The sequence below is a fragment of the Arachis stenosperma genome, chromosome 3 (genome assembly GCF_014773155.1).
Source record: "Arachis stenosperma cultivar V10309 chromosome 3, arast.V10309.gnm1.PFL2, whole genome shotgun sequence".
NCBI classification, from domain to species: Eukaryota; Viridiplantae; Streptophyta; class Magnoliopsida; order Fabales; family Fabaceae; genus Arachis; species Arachis stenosperma.
In genome coordinates this window covers 57,789,367-57,800,065 of record NC_080379.1, presented here as the reverse complement: position 1 = coordinate 57,800,065, position 10,699 = coordinate 57,789,367, and the positions used below count along the sequence as shown (strand labels likewise).

The 10,699-nt window shown below is 41.7% G+C and overlaps 1 non-coding gene across 1 annotated transcript; it reads right to left on the bottom strand.

The window, feature by feature from the left end:
- Positions 1-251: 251 nt before the first annotated feature.
- On the bottom strand, positions 252-359 carry LOC130971982 (small nucleolar RNA R71). Its single transcript, XR_009083189.1, has one exon. It is a non-coding gene; the product is annotated as a small nucleolar RNA R71 (small nucleolar RNA).
- Positions 360-10,699: the final 10,340 nt, after the last annotated feature.

Below are 10,699 nucleotides of genomic sequence, written 5' to 3'. Positions count from 1 at the left end.
AACAGAATTGCAAGTTCCATGGACTTCCAATGGAAGATCCTCATCAGTTCCTAGCTGAATTCTTGCAAATCTGTGACACAGTCAAGACTAATGGGGTTGACCCTGAAGTCTATAGACTGATGCTATTCCCTTTTGCTGTAAGAGACAGAGCTAGAATATGGTTGGATTCTCAACCTAAAGAAAGCCTGGACTCTTGGGAAAAGCTAGTCAATGCCTTCTTGGCAAAGTTCTTTCCACCACAAAGATGGAGTAAGCTTAGAGTGGAAGTCCAAACCTTCAGACAGAAGGATGGAGAATCCCTCTATGAAGCTTGGGAAAGATACAAACAATTAATCAGAAGATGTCCCTCAGACATGCTTTCTGAATGGAGCATCATAGGTATTTTCTATGATGGTCTCTCTGAACTATCCAAGATGTCTTTGGATAGCTCTGCTGGAGGATCTCTTCATCTGAAGAAGACGCCTACAGAGGCTCAGGAACTAATTGAAATGGTTGCAAATAACCAATTCATGTACACTTCTGAAAGGAATCCTGTGAACAATGGGACAAATCAGAAGAAAGGAATTCTTGAGATTGATGCTCTAAATGCCATACTGGCTCAGAACAAGATATTGACTCAACAAGTCAATTTGATTTCTCAAAGTCTGTCTGGAATGCAAAATGCACCAAGCAGTACTAAGGAAGCTTCATCTGAGGAAGAAGCTTATGATCCTGAGAACCCTTCAATGGAAGAGGTGAATTACCTAGGAGAGCCCTATGGAAACACCTACAATTCTTCATGGAGAAATCACCCAAATTTCTCATGGAAGAATCAAGAGAGACCTCAATAAAGTTTCAATAACAACAATAATGGAAGAAACAGGTTTAGCAATGGCAAGCCTTTTCCATCATCTTCTCAGCAACAGACAGAGAGTTCTAAGCAGAATACCTCTGACTTGGCAACAATGGTCTCTGATCTAATCAAAACCACTCAAAGTTTCATGAATGAAACAAGGTCCTCCATCAGAAATTTGGAAGGACAAGTGGGTCAGTTGAGCAAGAAAATTACTGAACTCCCTCCTAGTACTCTCCCAAGCAACACAGAAGAAAATCCAAAAGGAGAGTGCAAAGCCATAAACATGGTCGAATATGGAGAGGAAAGAGAGGAGGTGGACGCCACTGAGGAAGACCTCAATGGGCGTGCACCAATCTCCTCTGAGTTCCCCAATGAAGAACCATGGGAATCTGAGGCTCAAAATGAGACCATAGAGATTCCATTGGACTTACTTCTGCCTTTCATGAGCTCTGATGAGTATTCTTCCTCTGAAGAGGATGAGTATGTCACTGAAGAGCAAGTTGCTAAATACCTTGGAGCAATCATGGAGCTAAATGACAAGTTATTTGGAAATGAGACTTGGGAGGATGAACCTCCTTTGCTCACCAAAGAACTGGATAACTTGTCTAGGCAGAAATTACCTCAAAAGAGGCAAGATCCTGGGAAGTTTTCTATACCTTGCACCATAGGCACCATAACCTTCAAGAAGACCTTGTGTGACTTAGGGTCAAGTGTAAACCTCATGCCCCTCTCTGTAATGGAGAAATTAGGGATCCTTGAGGTGCAAGCTGCAAAAATCTCACTAGAGATGGCAGACAACTCAAGAAAACAAGCCTATGGACTTGTAGAGGATGTTCTGGTAAAAGTTGAAGACCATTACATCCCTACTGATTTCGTAGTCCTAGAGACTGGGGAGTGCATGGATGAATCCATCATCCTTGGCAGACCCTTCCTAGCCACAGCAAAGGCTGTGATTGATGTTGATAGAGGAGAGTTGATCATTCAAGTGAATGAAGAATCCTTGGTGTTTAAGGCCCAAGGACATCCCTCTATCATCATGGAGAGGAAGCATGAAGAGCTTCTCTCAAAACAAAGCCAAGCAGAGCCCCCACAGTCAAACTCTAAGTTTGGTGTTGGGAGGCCACAACCAAACTCTAAGTTTGGTGTTGAACCCCCACATTCAAACTCTAAGTTTGGTGTTGGGAGGTTCCAACACGGTTCTGAGTATTTCTGAGGCTCCATGAGAGTCCTCTGTCAAGCTAATGACATTAAAGAAGCGCTTGTTGGGAGGCAACCCAATGTTTTATAGTTAACTATTCTCTTTTGTTATTTTATCTTTTTTGTAGGTTGATGATCATAAGAAGTCACAAAAACAATGAAAAAAGCAAAAACAGAATGAAAAATAGGAAGAAAAACAGCACACCCTGGAGGAGAAGAAGCTGGCGTTCAAACGCCAGTAATGCTAGCTGTTGGGCGTTTAACGCCCAGTCTGGCACCATTCTGGGCGTTTAACGCCAGAAAGGGGCACTAGACTGGCGTTAAACGCCAGTAAAGGGCAACAACCTGGCGTTAAACGCCAGGAATGGGCACCAGCCCGGCGTTTAACGCCAGAAATGGCTCAAAACGTGAATTTTGATGCCACTTGGTGTAGGGATGACTTTTCCTTGACACCACAGGATCTGTGGACCCCACAGGACCCCACCACCACTCTCTCTCTTCTTCCCCCATTCACCAATCACCTTAAAACCTCTTCCCCAAAAACCCTTCACCTATCAAATCCCATCTTTCTCTTCACCACTCACATCCATCCTTCACAAATCCCCACCAACCTCACCCTTCAAATTCAAACTACTTTCCCTCCCAAACCCACCCATAATGGCCGAACCATTACCCCCCCTCTCTCCTATATATACCCTTCTTCAACCCTTCATTTTCACACAACCTAAAAACCCCTTCTTTCCCTTCTTGGCCGAACACACCACCTTCTCCCTCTTCCTCATTTCTTCTTCTTCTACTCTCTTCTTTCTTCTTTTGCTCGAGGACGAGCAAACATTTTAAGTTTGGTGTGGTAAAAGCGTTGCTTTTTCATTTTTCCATAACCATTATGGCATCCAAGGCCGGAGAAACCTCTAAAAAGAGGAAAGGGAAGGCAAAAGCTTCCACCTCCGAGTCATGGGAGATGGATAGATTCCTCTCAAGGGTGCATCAAGACCACTTCTATGAAGTTGTGGCCTTGAAGAAGGTGATCCCCGAGGTCCCCTTTTCACTCAAAAAAGGTGAATATCCGGAGATCCGCCATGAGATCCGAAGAAGAGGTTGGGAAGTACTCACCAACCCCATTCAACAAGTCGGAATCTTGATGGTTCAAGAGTTCTATGCCAATGCATGGATCACCAAGAACCATGACCAAAGTGTGAACCCGAATCCAAAGAATTATCTCACTATGGTTCGGGGGAAATACTTGGATTTTAGTCCGGAAAGTGTGAGGGTGGCGTTCAACTTGCCTATGATGCAAGGAGATGAGCATCCTTATACAAGAAGGGTCAACTTTGATCAAAGGTTGGACCAAGTCCTCACAATCATATGTGAAGAGGGCGCACAATGGAAGCAAGATTCAAGAGGAAAGCCGGTTCAATTAAGAAGGCATGACCTCAAGCCCGTGGCTAGAGGATGGTTAGAGTTCATACAACGCTCAATCATTTCCACTAGCAACCGGTCCGAAGTTACCATAGACCGGGCTATCATGATCCATAGCATCATGATTGGAGAAGAGGTGGAAGTTCATGAGGTCATAGCCCAAGAACTCTACAAGGTGGCGGATAAGTCCTCTACCTTAGCAAGGTTAGCCTTTCCTCACCTCATTTGTCACCTCTGTTATTCAGTTGGAGTTGACATAGAGGGAGATACCCCCATTGATGAGGATAAGCCCATCACCAAGAAAAGGATGGAGTACACAAGAGACCCCTCTCATCATGAGATCCCTGAGATGCCTCAAGGAATGCACTTTCCTCCACAAAATTATTGGGAGCAACTAAACACCTCCCTAGGAGAGTTGAGTTCCAACATGGGACAACTAAGGGTGGAGCATCAAGAACACTCCATCATCCTTCATGAAATTAGAGAAGACCAAAGAATCATGAGGGAGGAGCAACAAAGACAAGGAAGAGACATTGAGGAGCTCAAGCACTCCATAGGATCTTCAAGAGGAAGAAAGAGCCGCCATCACTAAGGTGGACCCGTTCTTTGATTTCCTTGTTCTTTATTCTTCTGTTTTTCGAAAATTATGCTTATGTTTATCAATGTTTGTGTCTTGTGATCATTAGTGTCTTAGTGTCTATGCCTTGAAGTTATGAATGTCCTATGAATCCATCACCTTTCTTGAATAAAAACGTGCTTAATTGAAAAGGAAAGAATTGCATGAATTCTGAATTTTATAATAGTTTAATTAATTTGATGTGGTGGCAATACTTTTGTCTTCTGAATGTATGCTTAAACAGTGCATATGTCTTTTGAATTTGTGGTTCATGAATGTTGGCTCTTGAAAGAATGATGAAAAAGGAGACATGTTACTGAGGATCTGAAAAATCATTAAAAATGATTCTTGAAGCAAGAAAAAGCAGTGAATACAAAAAAAAAAAGAGAGAAGGAAGCAAACGAAAAAAAAAACTGAAAAAAAAGAAGAAAGAAAAAGAAAGAAATAAAGTGTGATCCAAGGCAATAAGAGTGTGCTTAAGAACCCTGGACACCTCTAATTGGGGACTTTAGCAAAGCTGAGTCACAATCTGAAAAGGTTCACCCAATTATGTGTCTGTGGCATGTATGTATCCGGTGGTAATACTGGAAGACAGAGTGCTTTGGGCCACGGCCAAGACTCATGAAGTAGCTGTGTTCAAGAATCATCATACTTTACTAGGAGAATCATTAACACTATCTGGATTCTAAGTTCCTAAAGAAGCCAATCATTCTGAATTTCAAGGGATAGAGTGAGATGCCAAAACTATTCAGAGGCAAAAAGTTAAAAGCCCCGCTCATCTAATTAAGACTGATCTTCATAGATGTTTTTGGAGTTCATTGCATATTCTCTTCTTTTTATCTTATTTGATCTTCAGTTGCTTGGGGACAAGCAACAATTTAAGTTTGGTGTTGTGATGAGCGGATAATTTGTATGCTTTTTGGCATTGTTTTTAATATGTTTTAGTATGATCTAGTTAGTTTTTAGTATATTTTTATTAGTTTTTAGTTAAAATTCACTTTTCTGGACTTCACTATGAGTTTGTGTGTTTTTCTGTGATTTCAGGTATTTTCTGGCTGAAATTGAGGGACCTGAGCAAAAATCTGATTCAGAGACTGAAAAGGACTTCAGATGCTGTTGGATTCTGACCTCCCTGCACTCGAAGTGGATTTTCTAGAGCTACAGAAGCCCAATTGGCGCGCTCTCAACGGCGTTGGAAAGTAGACATCCTGGGCTTTCCAGCAATATATAATAGTCCATACTTTTCCCAAGATTTGATGGCCCAAACCGGCGTTCAAAGTCACCTCAAGGAATTCCAGCGTTAAACGCCGGAACTGGCACCTAATTGGGAGTTAAACGCCCAAACTGGCACTAAAGCTGGTGTTTAACTCCAAGAAGAGTCTCTACACGAAAATGCTTCATTGCTCAGCCCAAGCACACACCAAGTGGGCCCGGAAGTGGATTTTTATGTCATTTACTCATCTTTGTACACCTTAGGCTACTAGTTATCTATAAGTAGGACCTTTTACTATTGTATCTAAAGACTTTGGTAGCTATCTTCGTTTTATGCTATCTTAGATCATTGGGAGGCTGGCCATTCGGCCATGCCTAGACCTTATTCTTATGTATTTTCAACGGTGGAGTTTCTACACACCATAGATTAAGGTGTGGAGCTCTGCTGTACCTCGAGTATTAATGCAATTACTATTGTTCTTCCATTCAATTCCACTTGTTCTTTGTCCAAGATATCACTTGTTCTTCAACTTGATGAAGGTGATGATTGATGCCCATCACCATTCTCACTCATGAACAAGGTGACTGACAACCATTCTTGTTCTACAAGCATCTGAGGCTTAGTGAATATCTCTTGGATTCCTGATTGCACGATGCATGGTTGATCGCCTGACAACCGAGTGCTCGCCTGACAAACGAGCCAACCATTCCGTGAGATCAGAGTCTTCGTGGTATAGGCGAGAACTGATGGCAGCATTCATGAGAATCCGGAAGGTCTAACCTTGTCTGTGGTATTCTGAGTAGGATTCAATGACTGAATGACTGTGATGTGCTTCAAACTCCTGAGGGCGGGGCGTTAGTGACAGACGCCAAAAGAATCACTGGATTCTATTCCGGTCTGATTGAGAACCGACAGATGAATTCCGCTATGCTGTGACCAGAGCATATGCAATTGTTTTCAATGAGAGGATGGGAGGTAGCTGCTGACAACAGTGAAACCCTACACGAGCTTGCCATGGAAAGGAGTAAGAAGGATTGGATGAAGGCAGTAGGAAAGTAGAGAGACGGAAGGGAAGGCATCTTCATACGCTTATCTGAAGTTCCTACCAATGAATTACATAAGTATCACTATCTTTATCTTTTATGTTGTTTTCATTCATCATCATATACATTTGAGTTTGCCTGACTAAGATTTACAAGATGACCATAGCTTGCTTCAATGCTAACAATCTCCGTGGGATCGACCCTTACTCACGTAAGGTATTACTTGGACGACCCAGTGCACTTGCTGGTTAGTTGTGCGAAGTTGTGTAATGCCATGGAATTGAACCACCAAATTTTTGGAGTTCATGACCAGGGATTATGAGAGTTGTGAAAAGTATTGTTCACAATTTCGCGCACCAACGCGCACGTGGCGATGATGTCGCATGGTGACGCGTATGCGTGACATGACGCGTATGCGTGGATAGTAAAATGCCAAGCGACGTGTACGCGTGACCCACGCGTACGCGTCACAGCTCGCATGTGACCTTATTAAAGTGAAAATGCTGGGAGCGATTTCTGAGCTTTCCAGGCCCAAATCCAACTCATTTCTTGAGCAAAGGGGGGAGCACTTAGTTGTAGAATAGCATCATGTAGGTTAGTTTTCTAGAGAGAGAAGTTGTTGCCTCTTCTCTCTAGAATTAGGGTTCTTAGGCTTAATTGCATCTTAGATCTAGGGTTTAATTCTTGTTCTCATCTTGTTTCTTTATAATTTCTTGTTCCTACATTTTAATTCTCTTAGTTTGTAGTGTTAATTTTTCTTTGATGCCTCTCTTTAGTTTTATGAATGCTCATGTTGGATTTGTATCTCCTTTTAATGAAATTTGATCTTTGATGTTCTTTTATTGTTGATTTGAGTTGTTATTATTGTTTCCTTGAAATTGGTAGTTGTTAGGTTTTATCTTTCCTTGCAATTTATTATGCTTTCCTTTTATGCCTTCCAAGTGTTTGATAAAATGCTTGATAGGATGTTAGAGTAGCTTTTTGAGCATTCTGGGTTTGGAAAGAGAAATTAGGTGATCTTGAGTCATGAATACCCAACTTATGTTGGTGATCTAGGGTTGTTAGTCTTATTTGATGTTCTCTCATGGGAGTTAACATTGTACCTTCTTCCTAGTTTGAGATGACTAAATAGGATAAACTCTTGTTTATTATTGTGATATGATTAACTAGTCTTATTTGACGTTCTCTCGTGGAAGTTAATATTGTACCTTCTTCCTTGTTTGAGTTGACTAAATAGGATGAATTAATCATTATATTACTATGATAGAAAGCCTATATTCTCAATCTTTGCCATGAATGCCTCTCTTTATTACTTGTTTTCTTTAGTTGTTTCCTTTATTTTCTTACCATTTATTTTCTTTCCCTTTTATCAATCAAACCCTTTATTTCATCATAGCCAATAATTGATCACTTCATTGATATTCCTTGTGAGATGATCCGAGGTTTAAATACTTCGGTTATTTTTATTGGGGTTTGTTACTTGTGACAAACAAATTTTGATTGGGAGGATTGTTTGTTAGTTTAGAACTATACTTATAACGAGATTTTATTGAGAAATTCTTTACCAACACAACCTTTCCTCTTCATCAAATGCCCTGATAGGTCGGACCTCTCTGAATTGACAAGCTGCGATTATTTTAACACACCATTTGTACATGAAGTTCCCCACTGTAGATGGAATTGCTACAATTAAGGGAGACCAAAAGTTGGCATGAAAAAGTTATAATGAGAGCCTTAATTTAAAAGGCAATCTGGGAGGAAAGGAAATCAACACCATCGAACTCAATGGCATTCGAACTTAGGAGGAGTTACATTCTCAACCAAAAGGAGAAATACAGCAAGCCCAAATAGGAGATCACCCCAAAAAAATAACAAGCATAAGGGCAAACATAGAAGATGGATTAAAATTGAAGCTCATTAATCTACTTAGGGAAAACTTCGACCTCTTCGATTGGAAAGCATCCGATATGTCCGGAATAGATCCCGACGTAATGTCCTATGAGCTTGTAGTGTACCTGGGTTCTCGACATATTCAACAAAGACATCGGAAGCTCGGACCAGAAAGGACACAGGTTGTGGAAGAACAAGTGCAGACCCTACTTAAAGCTGGATTCATAAGAGAGATAAAATATCCCTTATGGCTGGCGAACATTGTGCTAGTAAAAAAGTAGAACAAAAAATAGAGAATGTGTGTGGACTACACCGATCTCAATAAAGCTTTCCCAAGGATATGTATCTTCTCCCAAGTATCGACGCTCTTGTTAACTCAGCTTCAGGATATCGATACTTGTCCTTTATGGATGCCTACTTGGGATACAACCAAATCTCGATCTATAAGCCAGACCAATAAAAGACCTCGTTCATAACCTCAAGGGCTAACTATTGTTACATAGTGATGCCCTTCGGGTTAAAGAATGCTAGAGCCACATATCAACGGTTCATAAACAAAGTGTTTTCACCCCCATCTAGGGAAGCTCATGGAGGTCTATGTGGATATGCTTGTTAAGACTAAAAATGATTAGGCACTATTGTTCAATCTCTTTGAAGTTTTTTCCACAATAAGGAAGAATGAGATGAGGTTAAACCCCTTGAAATGCACCTTTACAGCAGAAGTCGGTAAGTTCTTGGGCTTCATTCTAACACAAAGAGGCATAGAAATAAAAAACCAGACAAATGTCGAGCCATACTCGACATGAAGAGGCTGACCTGCCTCAAAGAAGTTCAGTAACTAAATGCGAAATTAGCAGCTCTATCTAGATTCCCAGCAGGGTCGGCACTAAAATCACTACCTTTGTACTCAATTTTGAGAAAGGGAAAGTGTTCATGCCCTGGCTCAAAGTTTAAAGATAGACCCACTAAAGAATGAAAGACCTAACCCAGAAGGGTTGGTCTTCGCACTTACCCGACCTCTTTAAAGAGGTCAGACACCATCGAGAGAGCCCAGCTCTACTTGTCCAAAGCAAGTAACTTCCTCTGTGAATCTTTTCACTATCTCTATCTTCCCTAAAAGATAAACCTCAACAACCTCTCAAGATAAAAATAGAACGGTTATCCATCAATAAAGATGGAACTACCTCAACAAAAGAGGTTATCAAATCTATTATAAATGCACTGACACCCCTCAGATATTATTTATGTTCTAATGTACTAAAAACCTGCCCGAAGCCCTTGCTAACTTAAGCATCAGAGTCTCTTGCAAGTACCACCCCCACCACCTCGCGAGGAACTCAGACGGTGCCACCTCGAAACCAAGAACAAGTAGGCCGTTGCGACTAAAGGAGCCTAGACTTCACGTTCAAGCCTAAATCAATATTTCAGGTAACCCTCGAAATATTAGCACCGTTGCCGGGGACCTGGAATTCACCCCTTAATGATGGCGAACAACCAGTATGAAGATGGTCATAGTGCATCTAAATATAAACCTGTAGCCCAGCCAAAAAGTCATGCTATTGTACTCCCTCCACCACCACAACACACTCAAGGACTTCCCGGGGAGGGACCCTCAGGGAATCCCCACCTGAGAAGGATTCATTCGGAAATCCACCATCCTAAATATGAGGAGATCCCTCACACAACTGAAATACTGGACATAGTCCATGGCCAGCGAGAGCGACTAGAACAGCTTAAACATGAAGCTCGCGGCAATTGAAAGCTGAACAAGAGCTGCTTAGGGAGGTGAAACGACGCAGAGAGCTAGAAGAAAAACTCCTGAAGTTGGAGACCGACCTTCGCAACCGAAGTAATTGAACAAATCAGGAAGAAAGCCCTTTGGGAGAAGAAGACCCGTTTGTAAAAGAGATCATGCGAGCTCAGGTATCAAGAAATTTCAAAATGCCCGACATGGATCTCAACGACAGGACAACCGATCCAAGGCACCATCTTAGCAATTTCAAAAGCCGGATGTACCTTGCGTATGCGTCTGATGCCACCCGCTGTAAAGCCTTCCCAATGACCTTGACCAAAGCTGTGATGAAATGGTTTGACAACCTACCTAGCAGGTCGGTGACTTGCTTTCATGACTTGACAAGGAAGTTCCTTACCAGATTCTCCATCCAGAAGGATAAAGTAAAGCATGCACCGGGCTTGTTAGGAATCAAGCAGGAAGTCAGGGAAACACTTGGGATTATATGGGGAGATTTAATAAAGCATGCCTAGAGATATATAACTTGCCCATAGAAGCAGTAATAGTGGGATTAGTTAATGGCCTTAAAGAAGAACCATTCTCTCAATCCATATCAAAGCGACACCCGTATTTCTTGTATGAAGTCCAAGCACGAGAAGAGAAATATATCAACATGGAAGAAATGCTCGACTGCGAGAACCTCTCCCAAAGTCCAGCCTGCCTTACTCGCCTCGGGAAAAAGAGAAAGAGCCAA